Source organism: Mirounga angustirostris, unplaced genomic scaffold (assembly GCF_029215605.1).
Source record: "Mirounga angustirostris isolate CCGP_5_RB_7025 unplaced genomic scaffold, mMirAng1.0.hap1 SCAF_2, whole genome shotgun sequence".
Taxonomy (NCBI): Eukaryota; Metazoa; Chordata; class Mammalia; order Carnivora; family Phocidae; genus Mirounga; species Mirounga angustirostris.
Window position 1 is genome coordinate 75,068,050 of NW_026991710.1, and position 25,900 is coordinate 75,093,949.

The 25,900-nt window shown below is 33.6% G+C and overlaps 1 protein-coding gene and 1 pseudogene across 1 annotated transcript in view; both read left to right on the forward strand.

The window, feature by feature from the left end:
* Positions 1-25,900, forward strand: part of GRID2 (glutamate ionotropic receptor delta type subunit 2) — a 1,408,631-nt gene that overhangs the window by 388,045 nt on the left and 994,686 nt on the right. The gene's annotated exons all lie outside the window — the stretch shown is intronic.
* Positions 5,636-5,802, forward strand: LOC123849043 (U4 spliceosomal RNA; annotated as a pseudogene).

Here is a 25,900-nt window from a genome sequence, read left to right on the forward strand (position 1 = left end):
TTCTGGTTTTATTGATCTGTTGTATTGTTATTGTTTGTTTGTTTTCTTAGTCTCTATTTCATTTATTCCTGTTCTAATCTTTATTTTTTCCTTCATTCTGCTGGTTTGTTGTTGTTGTTGTTGTTCTTCGTCTTCTAGCTCCTTTAGGTGTAAGGTTCCTGTTGGGTTTCTTGAAAGAATAAAATGATGAATTCAGTGAGAAAAAGGAAAATCAAAATACCTCTACATAATAAAAAAATAATAATTTGAAATTTCAGGGAAATTACTAGAGAGGAAGAATAAAGGAATGAGAACAAATGAGGGGAATAGGTAGATACGATCTTGTTTTGGTAGTGGTGATAGAGAGAAGACTGCAAGAAGCAAAAGAGAAAATTTGAGAGATCATGGAACTGGAAAGAAAGGTACCCATGAAAATGTAATTCTCTGGGTGTCCACAAATATCCAGGAAAACACTGGACTTCTCACAATTTGTATAAAGAGCATAGAGCAATTTTATTTAATTTGTAAAAGAAAGAATAATTGCAAATGTGAAGACTTAAAATATCCAGCAAATCATCATAATGATTAGGTTGCAGACTTTAAAACAGTATTTCTTGGGGGTGCCTGGCTGGCTCAGGCGATATAGCATGTAACTGGATCTTGGGGTTGTGAGTTCAAGGCCTACGTTGGAGGTAAAATTACTTCAAAAAAAATTAAAAGGTAGAACAATACTTCTTAAATATCTCTTAAAGATTCAGTTTCCTCATTCAATCAATCAAGGACATATGCTTTTTTAAAATAAAAATTCATTTGCCTCAATCTTCCAGTAATGCAGATAATTCCATTTTTATGCTTACCTCCTGGTGGGCTGTGTAGTGGTACTCTGGAGTTGGGCAGCCTGAGTGTGTATCTTAACTCCCACAAAGTATTATGAACTTGTGAAAGATAATTTTTCTGTCAGTTTTCTCATATGCAGAATATTATATCTATCTCATATTTTTTATAAGAAATGTGAGGGAAATTATCACAATATTAGTTCTCCATTTCTTCTTTAGTAGTAGAATCCCTGAATCTTGGTTGTATACTGGAAATACAGTTTACATTTCTCAGACTTCTGTATAAGTAATTATTGCCATAAAACTTGGTACTTGTCAGTGTCTCTTCAGAGGGAAATGTTTTGTGCAACATGATTTGATGTCTGATGCTTCCTGGGTCATGAGCTAGAATTATATGTTGAGGTTGGTGGATCACAAGAAGAGTGGGAACCTGAGTCCTTATATACCATAGACCATTATTATAGCCCTCCACCAGACTTCTTCTATGATAGAGAAAAATAAAATTCTATCATATTTATTTTGTATTTTCTCTCACATGCAGAATAGCCAAATCCCAACTGATAAATGAATAAATGAGAAAGGATGGGTAAAGCAGTACTGGACACACAGAAGGCACTCAATAAGCATTAATAATAAATATTCAATAAGTATAGTGAAAAAATCATTAATTTTTTTCAGTAAATGCTTAAAAATGATCTACTGTGTGCTTTGTATTGGTGATACGAAGATGATTCAGTAAGATTATGTGTAGGAGTAGTTATCATTATTTGTGATTTTTTAACATGTCTTCTATAGTTGCATTTTCCCTGAAAATTCAAAAAATCAATATTGAGTGGTAATCCCACTATTATAGTTTATGACTACAGATATTCCTTAATTTATGATAGGATTATGTCTTGATAAACCCATTGTAAATTGAAAATATGGTAAGTTGAAAATGCATTTATTGCACCTAACCTACTGTACTCACAGTTTAGCCTCACCTACCTTAAATGTCTTCAGAACACTTAGAGTAGCCTACAGTTGGGCAAGATCATCTAACACAAAGCCTAGTTTGTAATAAAGTGTTGAATATTGTATGTAATTTATTGAATATTGTACTGAAAGTGAAGAGCAGGATAGTTGTATGGACACAGAAGTAAGTGTACTGGTGGTTTACTCTCCTGACTACATGGATAACTAGGTGTGGCTCACTGCCACTGCCCAGCACCATAACAGTATATTGTACTACATATTGCTGGTCCATGAAAATATCAAAATTTAAAATTCAAAGTATGGTTTTTACTGAATATGTATCACCTTCACCCCACTGTAAAGTAGAAAAATCATTGAGTCGAATCATCAAAAGTTAAGGACCTTCTGTATTTATAATTTGGTAAAATATTTATCATTTATGCTTTTTACTATTTATAAATACAATGTTATTTTAGGGTGATGGCATAGGTAAAGACATTCCATAATTAAAAATTTAAAATGAAGAATGTGGGGCGCCTGGGTTGCTCAGTTGGTTAAACGCCTGCCTTCAGCTCACGTTATGATCAGGGGTCCTGGGATCAAGCCCTGAGTCTGGCTCCCAGCCCTCAGGGAACCTGCTTCTCCCTCTCCCTCTGCCCCTCCCCTTCCATTTGTGCTCCCTCTCCTGTACTCCCTCTTTTACTCTCCTCTCTCAAATGAATAAATAAAATCTTTAAAAAAAAAAAAGAAAGAAAAAGAAATGAAGAACATATTCAGGCCCTTTAGAGACATGCTAATGGAAATTCATTTTTTATTGCTAAATAAACTAAGCCTACTAAGCACCTACCCAATTTAACTAGCGTGTTTCAGCAAGGTCTTTTACTCAGAATCCTATAAAGCTGAAATCAAGGTATTGTCTCGTTGCATCTTGATCTGTAGGCATGACTAGGTAAAATACTGCTTCCAAGCTCCTTCAGCATGTTGGCAGAATCCTCTCCTGCAATGGAAGGAAGAGGTCCCAGTTTCTTGCTTATGGTCAACTAAAAACTATTCTCATCCTATGGGCCATTTTCAGGTCCTTGCCCAGTGACCTCCTCCATTTCAGCAGTGGATAAACTCACAAGTTCTTCTTATGCTTTAGATGTCTGAATTCTACCACCAGCCAGAGCAAACTTTGCTTTTAAATTGTTCATGTGATTAGCTTAGGTCAACCCCACTAATCTCTTTGTGTTAAATTCAAATGATTAATAATCTTGATCACATCTGTAGAATGTCTTTTGCCATATAAGATAACATAGTCATAGGAAAAACAATAGGGGGAAAAGGAGGTCATAGGGACATTTTAGAATTCAGCCTACAAACACTAATCTTATTACGAATTGGTATATGGATTTTATATTTATAGATGGTTATTTTTTAAGGTCATCTTTGAAAATATTTCATTCAGTTATATTCCACATTAGTATTTCTGTTAAACATTATTAGGGTTATATATCATTTAATGTACAATTTTAAAAGTTTTATTCTTCCAATAAATTATTAAACTGGCATGCTTTGTTGATATTATTATTTCTAAAAATTTGCATTTATGCAACCTTAGCAATGTTACCAGTTGATAACATAGTAACTTACAATTTGATATTTATTATTCTTTATATAAACAATCGTAGTTTTATATAATTATAGCCAAATTCAGCACATAAGCATTTCACCATATCCATATATGGCTTATAAAATATTAAATCTTGAAATATATTTGAGACTCTATCTTAGGAAGAAAGTTTGAGTATCATTTATTTACAAATAAATCTTTTAAATAATACTTCACTGCATTTATTGATATAGCCATAGTGTTACATCATTCTCCCATTATTTTATTTACTGTGTTAATATGTTAAATAAACATGTAAATATATCATAATAATGGGTTGATATTATATAATCATATAACATGTGTTGTTTCTTTAGTTAATGTGTATAAATATTGTTTAGATTCACATGATAACCATATATTATTTCATTTGAATATTACAAATTTTAAATATTTGAGATATATTTTGTGTGGGATCATTCAGGAATAGTGGAATACTGAAAATTTAAACCCAGAGTTGAATTATTGATAATATTTTGGATTTGCCTTTGACTTTACCTTTTCTGAAAAATTTTAGAAAGGGTTTTTACAGTTCTGTGGTTTTTTCTTTATGTTATCTATATAGGAATAATAAGAGTCAAATATTCTTGTATACAGGGATGGCAGATATTTCAGCTTTTATCAAGACTTATGTCTCTGAGTGGACTGTAACCAAGAAAAATATATACATTTAGATCCATGGAAAAATTATTTTAAGGTAACCTACCAGAAATTTGTTCTTGGCTAGTCTACTAAAACCATAATAAATCATATTTGTAGCTATATAAAACAGTTAACTTTTCTCAGCTTCTGTTAATCTAGGTAATAGATATTGAGAAAGAAATGCATCTTCGTGGAAACTGGTACAAAATGAAATCTTTTAATAGTTTTCTACTTGAGATGTTTTCTGTCATTAGACATCTTAGCAGAATCAAATGAATCCTTTATAAAATCTTCAACCATTTATTCCCTATTAAAGTGGCAAACACATGTAAATGACATAGTCATTAGCATGGGTGAGTAGGTCGTAACTCTGCATTTTCACATCAGTGGATTGAGTCACATTTGAATTCACTAAATGAATGCAACACACTTTCTTTCACTAGTCAAAAATCCAATAATGGTTTTTAAGATTGTTCCACGAAAATTAGATCCCTCAATTATGTCTATCTTACCCTTTGACCTTCTACAAAGACTTTCATTCTTTTAGTCAGTTTCCTTACTGAAAAGGACAGACAGAGGAAGTTTTGAGTTTTGACATGCCCATGATATTATTTGCAGGAATACTGTGCATTAATGCAAAGCTGCCTGGCTCTATGATGGCCATGTGCCCTGCCTTCAAAGGCTTTGAGATGTTGTAATCATGAAATAAAACATTGAATGCTAAATTTGAATTGCATATTATAAAGGAAAATTGAATGCTTTGATGATACAAGGCCCTCACTTCCTTCTCTCACTCTTTTTATTCACTGAATGATCATTTTCATAGTCATTTATTTCCACAATCTGTTATAAATGAAAGCTTGTTTGCCTATCTCTGTGCTTAATTTGGTGTTTAAAAGGGCATTGGCGTTGGGGTGCCTGTCTGGCTCAGTTGGAAGAGCATATGACTCTTCATCTCCAGGTAGTAAGTTTGAGCCCCATGTTGAGTGTAGAAATTACTTAAATAAATAAATAAATAAATAAATAAATAAATAAATAAATAACAGTGTTGGTATCATCCTATGTTATCTGACATAGGATATATGTTAACTGTTAAAACAGTTAACTGTTTTATATAGCTACAGATTTGATTTATGTAATGTCAGATAACATAGGATGTTGATTTACATTGCATGACAATGCAATTATGTAAAAATAAATGAAGCATAATCATAGAGGGAGCTGCTTCAGTGGTTTGCTCTCATGAGTAAACCCATTATACATATTGGGTCAGTTCATCCATAATTGCCTCAGAGAAAACACTTTTATGTTGTCAATATTTATTCACTTAAAAATTTAAGATAATCTGAGAGTCATGATGCAGGTAGGGGAGAAGTTGAGAGTTTTGCATCTCATTGTATCTTATTATTACATATCGTTATTACTTTCCATTATGGCCTGTGATAGCAATATCAGCATAGCAATCAATATATCCAGAGCAAAAGTGAAATTGAAGAGATAGGACAAATCATATGTTTTTCACTGCTTTTGTGGTAGGTTGCCCCATGACTTGGCTCTTAAAACTCCCCACAGGAGGTTTGCTCAGTGGCAGTATTGTAGCCAATGAGGTTTATCCGAGGCGCATTATTGCTAATTGAAAACTCCTCACAGGATGCTCTTCCACTGTGGCTTGGGCATCTGGCACAGTTTTTGGAACACAGTGGCCACTTAATAAGCAATTGTTGAATGCATGATGGTATGAAGGGGAGAGGGTAAAGAGAAGGAGAGGAGAGGTAGAATAGCCATCTGTCTTCCTTCTTTACGGATATTTGAAAATGGCCTTAGAATCCTCACATACTATCTGTGCTGAGACTCTTTTAAGGCAATGCATATGCAAAGCTGGGGAAAAGCAGTCAGCCTCTTCCTGTGCCCTAAGGCCACTCGTATTTCAAAAACAAAATGAAGACTTCAAGCCAGAAATCCTTGACGGTAGAGCAAAGAAATGTTAAAACATAAGAATAAAAAAAAAAAAAAAAGAATAATTATGTATGCAAAGAGAAGGCTGTAAACCATATTATTAACAATAGTTTTGTCTGGAGGATGCAATTATAGATGATTTGTATTTCCTTTTTGTTTTTTAATAAACTTTATTTCTTTAGTTTTAGATTTACAGAAAAATTTCAAATGATAGTACCGAAAATCCCCATAAACCCCAATCTCAGTTTACCCTATTATTAACTTTTTACATTAATATGGTATGTTACAATTAATGAACCAACACTGAAATATTATTATTAATTCAAGTCCAAAAAAAAACCCAATAATGACAGGAAATAAATTATTTTACATACTATAGGTAGGTATATAGAACAGAAGAGAGGCTGACAGGTGCCTGTCAAAGTGAGAAAAGTGGTGTGTAATGACATATAAAGCATATTTAAAACAGTAACTCATTTAATTGAAAGCACCATATGGACCTTGATGATTTGTTAGACATTGTTCAATTAATGAATTTTAAAGTAAACAGTGTGTCTCTATGTAAAATAAATGAAGCACAATTTTTTTATAGCAATTAATACATTTTGGATCAAATGTGTTCCTTTAAAGCCTTGGATATAACCGTCTTAAAATTAATATAGAATTGTCATTAAAGGAAAATATATTTGATTGATCTACTGAACTGTAAGAAAATAGCATTTTATTAAATAATAGCTAATTAAAACAAATTAACCTATAAAATCACACAGTTCATTCCTTCACATATTTCCATTGAACTGCTGCCTTGCTCCAGACATTACAGTTCCTTTCAAGAAAATTAGGAGAGCCCTAATTATTTATGTGACAAATGACATAAACAATTTACAAAACATGAAATACAATTAATGATCAAGTTTTAACACCAATATCACTAGATTAAAAGAAAACGTAACTTAATACAATACTCTTTCCAAGTTGTCACATAAGGAACTGATGATGATGATGATAAGTTCTTAGGTGAACGTTCATAATAATGAAAAAAGAATAGAAAAGATGTAAAAACTACATGTTGTATTATTTCCAAAATGTAAATATTTTGTGAATTATTTAGATAACTCTTAAATTAGTGATTAAAGATAATAATGATATTTTACTATTCTGTTTTTCCATAGAATGCCTAGCCCAGCACATGTACTTTTTTTGAGGTTGGTTCCATACTATATTTATAAGCAAGGCCATACTGTAGATAATAGAGAAGGCCCTAAAGATTGACCCAAGATATCTTTCAGTTTTTGAAACTTAAAGGAAAATAAAGCTTAGTGGACACCTATATTGTTGTAATTATTTTAGGAATTTGGCTTTTACTCAATCAGGTTAATACAGTGTGGATTAAATTGGAATTTAAAATGTTCTTTTTAAATACGCAAATTTGAAGTGCCTTTAGTTTAAGAAAATTCTCAGTAAATCATTTTGTGTATCTTGCACCAGCCACATTTTGAAATGTTGGTGATGAACAGCTAAAATTTGTGCATGTGTCATACAGTGTTTAGTAATTGCATATGTTGTTATAGGAGAGGTTCATGATGTATCAGCATTTGAACAAGAATAAACAAGAACCAAAAAAAACCCCAAACTTAAAAGGTAGTTCTCTTTGAATCATTCACTTAAACATCTATCTTATGCCCACAGCTCAGAAATTTGACAGAAATGTGTCTCTTTTCATGAAACTTAAAAACCACCGTTCCTATCTTTACTATCCAATCAATTTGTACTTTGAGGCATTCAATAGCTACTTCTGTATTTTAAAAAGAAACATTAGCCTTTCAGAATTGCTGTTTCTTGTTGAATTACAGTCTATTATAATAAAATTGCTCATATAATGAAGACTGGTCAGGATGTGTCTACTTTCCATGGTGCTACTTATGTACAAAATATGGGAGAACGTACATAGTCCTAGTACTAGTCCCTTAAAAATTCCTGACCTATATCCCAGGCTTTAAAATCAAGGTAGATTACTTTTCCTCTTATTACTTCATGTTTGTGAACTCAGTTAAATAAGTAGATTCAAAATAACTATTAAAATTGCAAATATGCATATTCAAGATAAATTGTTTTCTGTATTAAATATCCATAGGGACTCTTTTTTTTCCCATACTGTGAATTAGATGTATTCTCCATTCCAAACTGGGCTCACTTCACTTCAGTAATATAGCAGACATTTTCAAATATATGAGGGCTCATCAGTTAAAATTAATTTGACAGTGTAATGGTGCATAGTGTAAGACATTCTTTTTGAAGTAGAATTACAAAACATGAAAATACGACATCATACAATATTTTAAAAGGCAGTGCGCTCTGTGTACAAGATAACACAAGTTGTCATACAGCATATATATATATGTATATATATATTTATACTGTACAAAGATAGAATATTTTCATGCTGCAGATTTCCTCTTTTACCATTCCCTCCCCATTCCTCACCCTCTACCTCCCATTATCCACCATAATTAGATGCTCCACTTTTACAGCTCTGGAGATCCTGAATACTCTGGGCTGACATATTGCTGCCCTATCTTACTTACCTCACTCTTGTTGTAGGCCTGAATGACATTTTAACCCCCTATTTAAAAAAGTAGCTATCAGACTCCACAATCAGAGTCTATGCTTCTTAAATGTAAAGGGCCTCTTGAGGGACAAGATTTTCAACCTCTATTCCATGGACTCACCAAATATAAATTTGTATGCTACTATACTATTTCTGTGTCAATATTACCTTGGCTATAGCAGTATATTGTAATGGTCAAGAGCACAAATGTGAGAGCTACCTTTACCATAATTAACTGTATACCCTGAACAAGTTACTTAACCTTTTGTGCCTCAGTTTTCTTACCTGTAAATGGGGATAATAATAATACTGACATCAAGGAGTGTTATAAAGATTACATTAAATAATAAACATAAAGTGCTTAAGGTAGTTAAAATAGTAGGTGCCATATAAATATTAGCTTTCATTAATAAATTCCTGATCCAGAATAAAAGTTTTAAATAAGTGATGGAATTTGAAGAACAAGGATTTAAATTCCAATTTGTTTTGCTGAGAATTCACATGAAGCTATATATTTTAGCTAGGTATGCTCGACAGTAGCCAGGGGTTAGACTGCAACTATATCCAATTTTTAATATTAAAAATAAGAATTTAGACATCTTATTTTTTTAAAGATTTTATTTATTTGTTTGTCAGAGAGAGCACGAGCAAAGGGAGTGGCAGGCAGAGGGAGAAGCAGTGTTGGACTCCATCCCAGGACCCTGGGATCATGACCTGGGCAGAAGGCAGACTCTCAACCGACTGAGCCCACCCAGGCAGCCCAAGAATTTAGATGTCTTAATAGGTTAGATAAACTGGATAGAAGAAAAAGAGTCCAACTTCTTTATTACTTATTTCAATTATGATAATGAGACTGAGGAAAATAGTAACATATAATTCTAAATTGGCAAAGAAGCAAGTTAGATTAAACTGTAAATATAAACTATCTGGGTATCTACTTGAAGGCTTATTCACTTAAAAGCAGATCATCTGATAACATTTGCCTTACTGAGAGCTTTACTTTTCAGAGTGTTGAATAAGGACTGCTATTTTACAGGATCTTATTCTATCAAGGTAACATCAGTTGGCAAAGTGGAAGTGACAGGAATCTTGGGAGAAGATGATGATATCATCACAGATGCCATAAAGCCAAGGAAATGAATGCTTTGTAGAGTCTAAATCTTCCCCAGATTGAAGAAAATCTTCTGAACAAAGCAAGTTCATGACAAAGAAAGGTGTGCTTAAATGCTAAAAGCCCTGAAAAATGAAATCTATTATAGCCTCACAGATTCCTTAATGAGAAAGAAAGCAAACAGACAAACTAATGTAGCTGTATAGAGATGGAGCATTCTATTAGGCTTAGCTTTTATAGCAGTACATACAAAAAGTGGGAGAAAACACAAAATGAAGAATAAATTATACGAAAGGTAAGAAAAACTAAAACATCGACAGAGGGCTAAGTGAAAAATGTTGAGTATAACAAATTGTTTTATATTATGTGTATTCTAGAAAAACAAGAAAAAGCTAGGCTTACTGCTTGATCACTGATGAGAGAAAAAACAGATCTACTCAACTTGTATTTTACTTCCATATTGCTTATTTACAAAGAGCTAAGAAATGAGGTTAATATGGAAAGAGTTGAAATTGAAACCTAAAATAAGAGAGAGGAAAATGTAGTATAAATTAAATATTTTTTACTTTCCCAAAGATATTATTTTCTATAGAATATGAAAACATGTGCAGACATGGAAATTAAAGTAGTATTTTATAATGTTCTAGGATTATAGAAGCATAGAATTTCAGGATTTGAAAGAAACTTAGAGGTTGAGTTAAAATTTGATGTTTGAATGTCCTGCCCTTTTCTTCTGACAAAAGGATATATTGATTTTCAAAAAAGGAAAGGATTAGGTAAGTAATCACCAAATCTTGGTGTTAATCCTTGACAAAAGAAAAAAAAAAGTCAAATATATTAGTAAGCAAGTGGTTTGTGAATGATAATAACAGAAAGAGGAAAGCCCTAGAAACCTTACAAGTTCACAAGGAGAAAAATCATTTCTAAGGTCACTCTGTACTTTTACAGTGTGGCTAAATATAGATAGATTATGAAAAGTACTATAACCATAATATGTCTTGATTTAACTGAATTATTTAAATGTCATTATATGATCTTGTGGAAAAGAGAAATGTATCAAATGCTGGCAGAGTTTATGAAGTTGTAGCTGGTTGGGAAACTATCAGAGATTGTTTTTTACTGTATGGATGTCATCTGGAGGAAGCTCTTCAATGGCATGGCTAAGCTCACTATTATTATTATTGACTGCACTACATCTTTTCAAGATGCTATAGAAGGCATGCTCATCCTAAAACAGACATTAGTATACATCGGCATTTATTGAATGATAGTGCTTTATTGTAAATAAATGGAGAAAAGAAGGATTATTCAAAAATGCTGAGAATAATTTTTGGAAATAACTTAATTATATTTATATTTAGAAATAAAAATAATTGTATTAATTTATATGTGAATCAAAATAATTATTAAAGTTTAAAAGAAAATAGAAAATATTATTTGATTAACAAACCTGTTTCTCCAGCCCAGTGCTCTTTACTGAACTCCATGCTCAGAAACCCATCTCTGTTGGACATAGACCATTTAATTGTCTCACAGACATCAAACTCAACAGATCAAAACTGAACTCATTGGCATATTCTCTTCCTCTTCCTAGAGTTACATGCTGGGGATTGCATGTGGTCAATGGCAGTCATTTGACTCCCTATAATGTATTCCCTAAATCATAGTGGTCATTATGCCAGGGTAGGGATTTGACCAAAATTCCATTTTAGCAATATTACTTTGAAAATAAGTAAAAGAGGGGCACCTTGGTGGCTTAGTTGTTTAAGCATCTGCCTTCAGCTCAGGTCATGATCTCAGGGTCCTGGGATCCAGTCCTGCATCTGGCTCCCTGCTCAGCAGGGAGCCTGCTTCTCCCTTTGCCTCTCCCCCTGCTTGTTGTCTCTCTCTCTCTCTCTCTCAAAAATAAATAAAATCTTAAAAAAATAAATAAAAGAAGGGGTGAATTACTTTCCTAATTTTCTTATTGAGAATTCAGCACAAATAATAACTGTATTTCAAGCATAGTAACCCATTTTTTCCTTTATTAAAAAAGTATTTATTAGCACCTACTGTAAGTAAAGTAAGAAGAATGTAATTCTCTGTAATATAAGGCACATGTGGTACATGAAATTAAAAAAAAAAAAAAAAAAAAAAAGAACAAACCAGAATGCTATATAGCAGTTCAGATAGATAGCTTTGGTGGATAAAGACCTAACTTCATATTGAGCAGATTAGAATCTGAATTCTAGCTTTGATTCCACTTACATACTTTTAGATTACTTCTGATCACACAAATGAGGATCACAATGTAATAAAGATTAAATGAAATTATATATGTGGTTTATCTGGTATAATTCTTGGCACATGGTAGAGCTCAATAAATATAAGTAACCTCTCCCTTTTATCTTTTTTCCCTCTAAAAGTTAAGGTCATTTCTAAGAAGAGGATCAAATAATGTTTTGGAGTAAGCAGAATACTTCATTTGTCCTGCAGATATGAATAGTATTAGGATAGAAGGAGACAAGGGTGAAAATATTTTACAAAGAAAGATTTAAGTAAAGATATAGAAGTGGGAAAGGACAGTGCCTATTTAGACAATAAGTATTTAGATGGAACATGGTAGACCTATTTCTCAATAGAATGTATAATCCTAAAAAGAAGGAATCATGTCCGTTTTAGTTTTCAGTTATATGCTGAACACCTCATAATGCTTGGAGCTTAGTAACTACACCAGAAAATGTTTGTTGAATGAAAGAAATAATAAAAGAATATAGGGAAGATGGAAATTATCCTGAAAAACATGGCTCACAGAATGACTTAAAATGTAAGAAATTGGTACAATAATCCTTGTTTGATTAGATTCTTGGTTGGTATAGTGATTGATGAATAGTTAGGAAATCAGGAAAAGAGGTAAAGAATAATGAATCTCATTCAATGATTGAGAATACATTAAAACACTTATTTGTAGGTGACAAGGGGTTAAATATCAGCAATTTCAAAGGGTTCTACCTGTGTGTATAATCAACTCACATCTGACTTTTCAATATCCCAGGCAAATTAAATGTACTATTTTTTTCTATTCTTGTTCGAGATGTGATCTATCTTCAACTTAATATTACCAGCAACAGTAAATACCCTTTGAATTTATGGTGTGTTCTACAGTATTTTTTGATACTTATTAACTATCAAGTAGTATTTCAGTAAGATATTGAAAACCATTTTCCTACAGTATCTGTTCAGGGAAGCAATCTGATTTTTCAGAATTATATACAGTAGAATTTTCAATTCACTTATTTTTTCTTTGCTTTACACATTGATATAAAAGAAATGTAAATTTTTAAAAAAATTATATTGTTATGCTGATATATGTATCTGAATGTACAGAATATAATAATTTAAAAATTATTTGGAACTTATGATACCAAAGAATTATTTCTAATATATTTTGAGGCTAAAATGAAAAAAAATAGTTATGATGAATGCAGTTGAACAAAATTAATTTTTGTAATTACAAAGCAATTTATGAAAACAAGTAGATTGAGTTTGGGGGCCTTTCTTTTGTTAAGTTGCTAAAGCAGTTAATCCATATTGGTTAAGCTAATAAGGACTCGGGTTGAAAATCAATTCTTCCTACCATAAAATAGATTTGACTCTAGTGAGATAATTTTGTTACTCCATGGGGCACCTGGCTGGCTCATTCAGTGGAGCATGGGACTCTTGATCACAGGGTCCTGAGTTTGTGTCCCTTGTGTGGTGTAGAGTTTACTTAAGAAAAAAAAAATTGTTGCTCTTGTCTGGGATCACTGAGTATTGATTCTAGACAGTCAGTCTATGAAGTTGCAAGTTTGATTTCTCAGGTTTCTTCAGTAAAAATGTTGATCATAATTCAGACTTGGAGTTCTTTGGACTTATTGAGGAAAAAGTAAAATAAATTAGCATTGTCTTAATAAATAAAAATTTCCTTCATTTTTATAAGAAAATGTAGGCTCCCAATCTTTTAAGTAATAATATTCTCAGTTATCTAGTTATTCAATAATATATCAAATTACCAAATTTTTAGTTAAGTTTCTTTTATTACTAAAGCTTAATTTATGTGTTTATTTATAGATACAGATATCTAGTTATCAATATTTATCACACACTTACTAAATGCTAAATCATAGACCATCCAAACAAAACAACAACAATAAAAAAGTTTGTATAACAATAAAAGTATTTCAGTTTACAAAATGGAGTTGTAATTTGTTTCTGGGTTTCTTTGCTAACTGAATAAATCTCAATATGAATTGATGCTAAATGACTTGCTGTTAAACAAATAAACAAACAATACAAAAACCCTCCAGGAACAGAAAGCCTACTACTTTATGTGAGCTATAACAAACATCTTAAGTCAAATGATTTTTGATCCCTAGATAATAAGCATAATACTGTTTCTTTCAAGTGCCTGCCAGAAAATTTTGCATCCCAGCTTACTGATATCCTTCGGTTTAGCTATCCTCTAGAATCTAACTTTTCAGTATTTCTGCACCATTGGCCAGATTAACTTGTATAAAAAGCTATTTCTCTAAGCAACTCCTCTTCAAAATAACCTATCATCTCTGACCTCAAATCCAAATCATTCATCTTGTTATTCAAGACCCTCCAACATTTACTCTCGTATTATCCATCGAATCAGTATTTCCTATGAATCTATTTGACTCAACAAACAATTATAACAATTGTCTTGTTACTACTACATATAGAGAATGATGCTGAAAAAAATGGGTATAAAATTTTCTACAAGATACTGTGTCTTCAAGAAACTCAATACTTGGTAAGTATATAAACAAGACACACACACCACAACTATATATTAAAGGTGTGTATGTGGTATGTATGTGTTGTATATGTCACATTAGTGATACACTAGTGACATTGTGATATATCTACACATCAATTTATATAAATTTGTACAAATTGCTATGTGAACATGAATGGAAAAATAATGTGAATTCCAACTGGGACTGGGGTGACTGATGGAGGAAGGGAAAAAAATGATTTATAAAAGGAAATACTTTGTACTAGGCACAGTTCTTACCTTTTTGCATTCATTCCAATATTTATTTTACAAAGTCATTTATGATTATTCATTAGTATCTCCATTTTACAAATAAATCAGTTTAGACTCAGTGATCCATCTAGAACTAGCTCCTTGTGACTTGAAGACCCTTTACAATAAACCATTTGTAAATTCATGGTTTAGAGATTAAATTTGATTTGTGGGAGAGGGAAAGAGCAACAGATGAGCAAAAACCCAGAAAGTAGCAAGGAGGTATGGAACATATTCAAGGAGTTCAGATTGCTCTGGTTTGGTTGGTGATTAGGAGACATAGACAGGGAAGTGGAGTTATATGAGAACAGAAAGACAACCTGGGACAGATCACACAGATCTTTGGTAATGAAAGCCATGGAATATTTTTGGTTGAGAGTGTGATGTGATTGAGCCTCTTAAAACTTTCCAGTCACCTGCTTAACACATTTTCACCTGTTTTACTCTTCTGTTGATGAATGACAAATTACCCCAAACTTAGCAGCTTGAAACAACAAATATTTATTATATCACAATTCTGGTGTCCAGGAACCAGGAGCAGCTTGGCAAGGTGCCTCTTGGCTCAGAGTTTCTCATGAGGTTGCAGTCAAGTGGTTTCATCAGAAAGCTTGATAAGGGATTGCAGGAGTTACCCACTTCTAAGCTTACTCAAGTGGTTGTTGAGAAGCTTCAGTCCCTTACCATGTGGACCTGTCCATGGGACTGCCTCAGAATCAGAGTTGACTTCCCTCAGGTGAGGAATACGAAAGAAAGGGAGACCAAACAGAAGAACATACCATGACAAAATCCATAGTCCTAATTTTGGAAGTGACAGTCCATCTTTTATGTTGTATTTTATTTATTGGACATTAATCAATAAGTCCAGCCCACATTCAAGTGGAGTGAAATACACAAAGACGTGAATACCAGGAGACAAGGATCACTGGGAGCCCTCTTCAGGGCTACTTACTTATATTATTCACCTTCTAGTCTACCTAAATTCAGGTAGTCTAAATTAAGGACTACCTTTCTCCATGATCCATCCTTTGACATATTGAACTATGCTGTTCTTGACTTACAGAAATTTAAGAAAGTGCCTTCACCAGGCACTTAGACACATAATTTTTGTTTCTTTGGTAAGATCCAAACCATGTACTATACCTGTATCCTCAGAACACTCAGAAAAGTGCTGAATGTAATATATTCCCAATATAACTATATTGAGAAAATCTATTAAAAGCATTTCTTCTTGGAGCATTATCTGTTACGGTTCATTTATACTTTTACTATTGATTCCCTGATTTTGATTGATACTCGTTTGAGTACTGATTGGGTGACTTAGATAACATTTCCCAAAGCACTTCTGCAGGATAAGAGATACATTTCCATTTGTTTAGTTTTGGCATTTACTGCAGTATTTCTTTGCTTAATGGGCTAAAATGTATAGGATTTCTAAAGTTCATAATTTTCAGAAGTTTGACATGTATTTTAACATTTTTCAGACTTATTTGACCACAAGACGCCTTTTGGAAAATGCTAATAGACTTTACCTAGTATTGGAAACAAAAATAAGCTAGTTTACCTGCTAATAATCAGTGCAAGGTCAAAACAGTAACACTATTCATTCTTGAAATATGATCTCAGAATTTTCATTTGCCAGATACTGCTTAATATTATAATATATAAAGCAAAAAATCCAAAATGAATAAGACCCTTTATAAAGGGTTTTAATACCATTTGACTCCTCTTGTTATTTTGGATTTCCAATATACTAAAACTTGAAAACAACAACAACAACAATAAAACAAAACTCTTATTCTTTAGAATTTATTGTAATATTGAAGCTTGGAAATAAAAATATGGGTAATCATTTATGCCACTTTAAGATGAGCATAAGAGGATATTTTTTAGGTCTAATAATAGTTGCTAAAATATCCTTGAGTTTAGTAAAAGATTTTTTTAAAAGGATTAAATTGGAAAAAAGATTTTGAGAAATCCATCTTTGGAGAAAAAAATATTGCATAGAACTCCAATTTTTATTTCCTACTAAAGGTTTTCCTTTTTATTTTTTTTCTGACTTTCAGTAGTACCTGAGATAATATACTCCTCAAAAATGTTTGCATTCTACAACACTCCATTTTGTCTACTGATTATAAGCATAAACTACTACACAAAAGAGGTAGGAAGCAAAATTGTCATAGTAATTGTGATTTCAGCTATTTTTAAAGGGAGCTTATTTTTTTCTCTCCACAGGAAAAGTTATATCGGTACCCACCCACTGAATGGTAATACAAAGTTGCATTGATTTTCCCCCCACTATGAATGGCACTTTATTGGATTCATCTTTGACTTAGATTAAGCACACAAAAATTAATAGAATTTAATGGAGTTAAATTTACCTTCATTTTGTTGCTACTTTCTTTATGAATTTACATTATGTTCTTATACTTTTCTTTATATATAAATCATTTGCTTTTAAACAGATTTGAAGACAGTTTTACTTAGTTCATGCTGAGCGAGTTAAGGTGTTTCTTTAGAAAAGGTGCCAAGCTATTTCAGTGATTGGTGTAAAATAAGTCTAAAGTAATAATAACACAGGGTCTTTTAGCAGAACAGAAGAAAATGTTCCTGAGTTCATTAATGATGTTTCTGTAATCTTAAGGTGCCAGTAGAGATGAGCCTTGGTTTTGGTTGGTTCAAGTGAATAAACAATCTGTTAAATCAGAGTACAAAGCTGTTATTTCAGATCCTTGCAGCAGATAGTAAATTATTCAGAACCTAGCTCATCTATCTATCAAAAATTGCACTAAGTAAAAAAGGTGGGTTTGAATACTAATATATTATGCAGATATAGAAAGAATGATGGCATTTTAATCATTGAATTCAGTGAAAATTGGAGGAGATGTGGAATGCAAGTAAATAAAATACTAATTCCAATTTTAGGGATTATAACTTATGTACTACTTAAAATTTTATATGATGTATAATTGGATAGCCTAACTTTGCTCTGAGAATAAATCCCAATAATAGGAAGTATCTATTGTTGTTTTGTTTACTTTTAATACAACTTGGAGTGAATACAAGCTTTTGAATTTAGATACTAAAACAAAACACTTAGCTCATTTTATTTTTTATTTATTTATTTTTTTTAAGATTTTATTTTTATTTATTTGAGAGAGAGAATGAGAGACAGAGAGCACGAGAGGGAAGAGGGTCAGAGGGAGAAGCAGGCTCCCCGCCGAGCAGGGAGCCCGATGCGGGACTCGATCCCAGGACTCCAGGATCATGACCTGAGCCAAAGGCAGTCGCTCAACCAACTGAGCCACCCAGGCGCCCCATCACTTAGCTCATTTTAGAGAAGAAATGCTCTCATAGGTTTTTTTGTTTTATTTTGTTTTGTTTTTTGTTTTGTTCAAGCAACTTTGGGAAAACTTATTCAGGCTTTTCTTCTTCTTTTTTCTTTTTTTTTTTTTTTGGTAAGTAATTCTCTGTGTTCGGGCGCCTGGGTGGCTCAGTCGTTAAGCATCTGCCTTCGGCTCAGGTCATGATCCCAGGGTCCTGGGATCGAGTCCCACATCGGGTTCCCTCCTCGGCGGGAAGCCTGCTCTCCCTCTCCCACTCCCGCTGCTTGTGTTCCTGCTCTCGCTATCTCTGTCTCTGTCAATAAATAAATAAAATCTTTAAAAAAAATAATAATAATTCTCTGTGTTCATAATTAGCAAGAGCTTTCTATCTACTCTGTATCTTGCAACCTAGGAAAAATCCTTATTATACTGTATTCAAAAAAAGCATAGAAGTCGGATGAAAAAAAATAGGAACGATACATGTATTTTAATGTCTCTTTTCTATGTGATGTATACATACACTCATCTTCAAGTTGCAATTTGTTACGGTGCTTTTTGGCATTAATCTGAGTAGGAATCTATGTAATTTTCTTCTAATCTTGAATAATTAAAGAAAATAACTTCAGGAAAGCTGATTTCTCTTATACACCTTTGTTCTCTTGAAAAAGCATATGAATAAATAGGAGACTCTAGATAAATGCTTTTATTCCCAATGGAGCAATTATTTGGGGGGCAAGTTTTATAAAGGCATTAATAGTTATATTTCAACTTGATTATTTGGTAACCACAATTTCATAAATTGAAAGGAGTGTTTGGAAGCACAGAAATAAAGTAATAATAGAAATACTTTATTATTTGTAAATTTTTAAAGCACTGTCCTAGAAATTCTTAGAGTATATTATCTTGTCCCTTTGAATAGAGGAGGGAAAAATTAGTAAAAATGGGGAAAGTGAGAGAAGTTGAGAGGGCTTCTTTGAAAGGATTCAATAGAATACAATTTACAGTGAAATACATGAAATCAGTAATTTTTAGTATATTGTAGTTAGCACCTCATCCTCTTCACTTTAAATGTACAAATAACTTCAAAAACAGTAGCAAATTTTGAAAATGGCAATTGTGAGTATAAATCTTTTACCATTCTGTCATTTTACGTTTACATATATGCTTAATTTCAAGAATAAGCTTAAATGCATATTAAACAGACTTTAAATTGTATGACTACTGATTCAAACATGTAGAATATAGTTGCTCATTATTTTCTCTACCAATCTATTATTGAATGTGCACTATGTGTGAATATAATACTTGGTAGAGTTATAATGATATAAATGACAATTCTCTGCCTTCAAAAAAGCCCTAAGTAAATAAGCAATTGACGTGAAAACAGATGTTTCATAGCAGAGTGATAAATGTGACACTAGAGTCAGGGACTATTATTGTCTTAGCCTAGAGATCTTAGGCTGCATTTTATTGTTAGTGGCACATGAATGTTGTTCTCTGTGTATTTATTCTAGCCATTATTATAGACTTCGATATGACTGCTTAATTTCAGCCTTTTTTTTTTATTATGTTCCGTTAGCCACTGTATAGTAAGTACATCATTAGTTTTTGATGTAGTGTTCAATGATTCATTAGTTACGTATAACACCCAGTGCTCATCACAACACATGCCCTACTTAATACCCATCACCCTGTTACCCCCTCCCCTCTGAAACCCTCAGTTTGTTTCCCTGGGGTCCATAGTCTTTCATGGTTCGTCTCCCTCTCAGATTTCTCTCCCTTCAGATTTCCCTCCCTTCCTCTCTTGTCCTTCATGCTATTGCTTATGTTCCACATACAGTCAAAAAATGGGCACAAGACATGAACAGACACTTGCCCAAAGAAGACATAGAAATGGCCAACAGACACATGAAAAAAATTTCAGCCTTTTAACCAAGATTTTTAATGGTTGTTGAGGTTCTATCCCCTTTAAGAACTATTAGGACCATAGTGATACTCCTTTATGTGCAGCTTTTACATATGTATTTGCATTCTTGTCTCCCCACAGAACTATAAGCTGTTTATAGATAAAGCCTATATCTTTTTGATGTTGTGTTGTGTGCCTGTGTGTTTGTTGTGCACCCATCCTGCTTCCAGATTTATAGCTGGAAGTCCAAATACAGTAACTGGCATACATCAAAGCTTGTTTATAACACAGAATCTGAGAAAAGTTGTGACCGGTTCTACCTATGGGATTGGTTTTAAACAGAGACATACTCACAAAGGAAGTCAGAATATCCACTCTTTTACTTTTCTCTCTATCTCTGTCTCTCTCTTCTGTATGTGTGTATGTGTATTTCTGTCAGGAGGTGAAGTGTCTGGTATATATCAAGGGTGAAGAAAGAGAAAACATTGCTTTACCAATTCATAGCACATTCATTTAAGGCCATGTATGGTTTCTAATTGCAATCAAATGGAAATCTTATAAACTACTGTCTGTAGGTTCCTGGAGGTCTGACTGTTATTAAGATTGTATTTTTCTTGTAAATCATTAAGACTGTTACAAACTATAGTGGAGTTTCATGTCCTGCATAACTGCAGTCTTTATTAGTTGACCATTTGTTTTTCCCCTGCCTTTGTTGTTAGGGGTTACTAGTACCTCAGGAATGTTATATGCCTTTTACCCTCTCTTCATCATGAACCATCTTTCAGATGGATTCCAATGTCTGTTGCTTAGCTCACTTGATACACTTTTTCGCAACCAATTATCAGTGAAGCTATTGTCAGTTTGTATCTTGAAATCACTTGAAAGCAGAACAACTGTATTTACAAATTTAAAAGTCAGAAAGAAATACTTTGGAACTCAAAAGTCCTAGCATTGGACTAGCTGCAAATGAAGGAAGTTTCATGTGTTAAGCAGAATAATATATCCACTCCCTTATCTCTGGAGCCTGCATATATATTACTTTACACAGCAAAAGTGACTTTGCAGATGTAATTAAGTTAAGGATATTAAAATTGGGAGGTTATCCTAGATTATCTGAATTTAACCACAGTGTTTTTATAATTTAAAAAGGGGGTCAAAATAGAGGAGAGGACAATGGACGCAGAAGTTGGAGTGTTGGTTTTGAAGATGGAAGAGACTGTGAGCTAAGGAATGTGAGAAGTCTCTAGAAGTTAGAAAAGGTGAGGAATGAATTCTGTCCTAGAACCTCCAGAAGAAAGACATCCCTGTAGATACCTTGATTTTAACCCCAGAAGACCGTTTTAGACTTCTGAACTATAGAACCATAACATAAGTGTTTTCTTAGGGCATTAAATTTGTGGATTTTTTTTTTTACAGTACAGCAGCAGTAGGAAACTACTATTATTTCTAAAAAAAGAAAAAGAGTGAAAGTGTTGAGTTGTGTCCCAGGAACTGGCAAATAAATATGCTCATGATTTCTCACCCATTTCTTCTTTTCCATTGAATATCATTGGTCTGATAGTATGTGTCTCACTAGCAACAGACAGGTACTTAGACTGTGTCCATTTAGTAGTACTGCTCCCAAATATTTGCTTTTCTCTCCATACTAGACAGCAATTCCTGGGGAATGTAATTATGCATAATTCATTATTATCCTAAACCTTGACCTGGCTTATAAAACTTAATAAACTTTTTTCCTAACAAGGCCAGTGGATCACCTCTTGCAAAGATAGTGTAATTACAGATATTGAGTTGTATGTGACAAATTTTACAGAAGGAAGAGATCAGTATAGAATAGAATGATTCGGGAAGATTTCTAAAGAACACTTGCCTTGGCAAACAAGAGATGGGGAAGGGAGAGGCAGAGAACCTTCCAGGCAGACAAAACCAATGTCCAGGTGAGAAACTCCTAGCTTTTACTTAAAATATTTCTGTAGTGTTTTCATATGATTAAACAAAAAATAGGCATTTTAATGTGTAGGAAGCAACCATTTATGACTTCTAGCTCTTAAACCATGATAAAGGCAGATTCTGTATGAATATTAATATGTGCAATTTGTACTATAGAATCATAAAGTGAAAAAAAGTAAATTTTGTGATACAAGTCCTTATTTTAAAAGGATCTCAATATTAAAATAATTCAACTTCTTAAGTATGGTCTATTTTTTAAGTATGATCAAGTGTGTAGAAGTGAGTAGATAGTAATTTTTTTTAGGTAGACTTCAGGGCAGTCACAAAAGAAAGGAATCTTATGTATGTGTGATTTTATCAGGGATAAGCATCTACCCGTTAAAAATACATTAAAAAAATTAAGGTCTTAAAATGTAACAAATTAAGCTACTGAGAATACCATTTATAGAGTAAGCCATAAGTGATAACTGAGGTAAGCACTTCATGACTATATAGTCATGTTTACATTCAATCCTCTTTCACTTCATACACTCATACTCAATTATGGCTAAGCTGTGTTTAACAGGAATAGTATGGTTATATCTCCACTGTTATGTATTTAATTCCAGTCAGTGTAATATTGCAGTGTAATAAGACCTATCCATCACGTCTTTAGCAAAATAGAATATTCTCAGTATTTTTGTTTATGTAAAATTCAGACAAGTCTTTGTCTTCATTTAGTGCATTTCAATCATTTTTTTTAAAGATTATATTCATTTATTTGAGAGAGACAGAGACAGAGAGAGCAAGCACGGGCACAAGCAGGGAGAGGGGCGGAGGGAGAAGCAGACTCCCTGCAAGCAAGGGGCCCGACAGAGAGAGGGCTTGATCCCAGGACCCTGGGATCATGACCTGAGTCAAAGGCAGACCCTTAACCTACTGAGCCACCCAGGTGCTCCCATTTCAAGCAATTTTGTTCTCTTGTTTCTAAATTGATACTCTAGAAATCTGTACAGTGCTGGGACATAGGAAGTTTTCTGTCTTTAGTGTATGAGCTCCAAAATACCAGCTGTAATTGTCAGTTTCCTGGTAATTTTTTCCTCCTCTAATCTTTTTCTCTCTTGTTTCAATTTTACGATGAAGAAGTGATTTAAGAGAATATTTTGGGTAACTTCACAAGAAAAAAATTAACTTCCAGGGATGCCTGAGTGGCTCAGTCGGTAAAGTGTCTGCCTTCAGATCAGGTCATGATCCCAGGGTCCTGGGATCAAATCCTACATGGAGCTCCTTGTTCAGTGGGAAGTCTGCTTCTCCCTCTTCCTCTGCCTGCCACTCCCCCTGCTTGCCCTTGCTCTCTGTCTCTCTCTTTCTGACAAATAAATAAAATCTTAAAAAAAAAATAACTTCCAGGTTAATACTCTTGAAAAATATTTTCAGAAGTCACAAGAATGCAGGCTATTTCTTATATCGTTCTCCTGGTTGTAGCAGTCTTTCCATTTGCTTTAATATTTCATCTACTATGTGTTGGCTAGGTAAGGAATGTGAAAGTATATTTCATCTGTACATGTTTTTTATTTTAATTTTGGAAAAAAACTAAATGAAATTAGAACAGTTGTTAATATTTTTAAACTTTAGTTCCAGTTGGTAAGCTGAATAGAAATATTTTGCTTATGAGGAATTTAAGAAACAAAACAGATGAACATAGGGGAAGGGAAGAAAAAATAAAATAAGATGAATATAGAGAGGGAGATAAACCGTAAGAGATGCTGAACTCAAGGAAACAAACTGAGGTTGCAAGAGGGCAGGTGGGAGGATAGTGTAATTGGGTGATGGGCATTAAGGAGGGCCCATGATGTAATGAGCACTGGATATTATATGTAACTGATAAATCACTAAATTCTACCCCTGAAACTAATAATACAATATATGTTAATTAAATTGAATTTAAATAAAGAATTTATAAAATATAAAAAAAGAAATTTAGAGCTTACTAACATAACCCTCTGATATTCTTAAATAATTCAAAATCATAAACTGTCAACCAATAGATGATATTTGGAAAAAGAAAGGGAACACAGAAATTTGAAGGGCTAATGAGTGGCACAGCCCACTAGATATTCCTATCTAGTGTCTGGTTCCCCAGGTTTTGTGGTTGCTACCCAGGGGACACCTCTTGATCACCTGGTTTTGGTGGCTGGTGGAGCTTTAATTCCTGAGTCCCATGGGATTATGACAATCAGAGAGATGGTTCCTGCAAGCTACCATCTTAGGGCATGTCACAGACAGTGGATTGAAGAACACCCTCTAGTCTTTTCTGAAGTGGACACCTTTGCTTGTCCTGAAGCTTTAGCCTGAGTAGCCCGCTTCAAGTTTGGCCACACATTTAGTGGCCTACAGAGCTGCTCTCAAGGAATGGAGGCTGTGTGTGCTATCTTGATCCTCCCCTTCTGCCTTGCTCAAGCTTGTCATTGTCACCCATGAAAGAGCTTATGCACTAGTATTTCGGTGAGAATTTTTGCATCCATGTTCATCAGGGATATTGGTCTGTAATTCTCTTTTTTGATGGGGTCTTTGTCTGGTTTTGGGATCAAGGTAATGCTGGCCTCATAAAATGAGTTTGGAAGTTTTCCTTCCATTTGTATTTTTTGGAACAGTTTCAGAAGGATAGGTATTAATTCTTCTTTAAATGTTTGGTAGAATTCCCCTGGGAAGCCATCTGGCCCTGGGCTCTTGTTTGTTGGGAGATTTTTGATAACTGCTTCAATTTCCTTAGCGGTTATAGGTCTGTTCAGGTTTTCTATTTCTTCCTGGTTCAGTTTTGTTAGTTGATACATCTCTAGGAATGCATCCATTTCTTCCAGGTTATCTGATTTGCTGGCATAGAGTTGCTCATAATATGTTCTTATAATTGAAAGAGAGAAGAAGGAGTCGATCCCATTTACAGTTGTACCCAAAACCATAAGATACCTAGGAATAAATCTAACCAAAGAGGCAAAGGATCTGTACTCAGAAAACTATGAAATACTCATGAAAGAAATTGAGGAAGACACAAAGAAATGGAAAAACGTTCCATGCTCATGGATTGGAAGAACAAATATTGTGAAGATGTCAATGCTACCTAGAGCAATCTAAACATTCAGTGCAAACCCCATCAAAATACCATCCACTTTTTTCAAAGAAATGGGACGAATAATCCTAAAATTTGTATGGAAACAGAAAAGACCCCGAAGAGCCAGAGGAATGTTGAAAAGAACAGAAAAGCTGGCAGCATCACAATTCTGGACTTCCAGCTCTATTACAAAGCTGTCATCATCAAGACAGTATGGTACTGGCACAAAAACAGACACATAGATCAATGGAACAGAATAGAGAGCCTAGAAATGGACCCTCAAGTCTATGGTCAACTAATCTTTGACAAAGCAGGAAAGAATGTCCAATGGAAAATAGACAGTCTCTTCAACAAATGACATTGGGAAAATTGGACAGGCACATGCAGAAGAATGAAACTGGACCATTTCCTTACACCACACACAAAAACAGACTCAGAATGGTTGAAAGACCTAAATGTGAGACAGGAGTCCATCAAAATCCTAACGGAGAACACGGACAGCAACCTCTTCGACCTCAGCCGAAGCAACTTCTTCCTAGAAACATTGCCAAAGGCAAGGGGAGCAAGGGCAAAAATGAACTACTGGGACTTCATCAAAATAAAAAGCTTTTGCACAGCAAAAGAAACAGTCAACAAAACCAAACAACAACCGACAGAATGTGGGAGAAGATATTTGCAAATGACATATCAGATAAAGGGCTAGTATCCAAAATCTATAAAGAACTTATCAAATGCAACACCCAAAGAACAAAGAATCCAATCAAGAAATGGGCAGAAGACACGAACAGACAATTTTCCAAAGAAGACATCCAATTGGCCAACAGA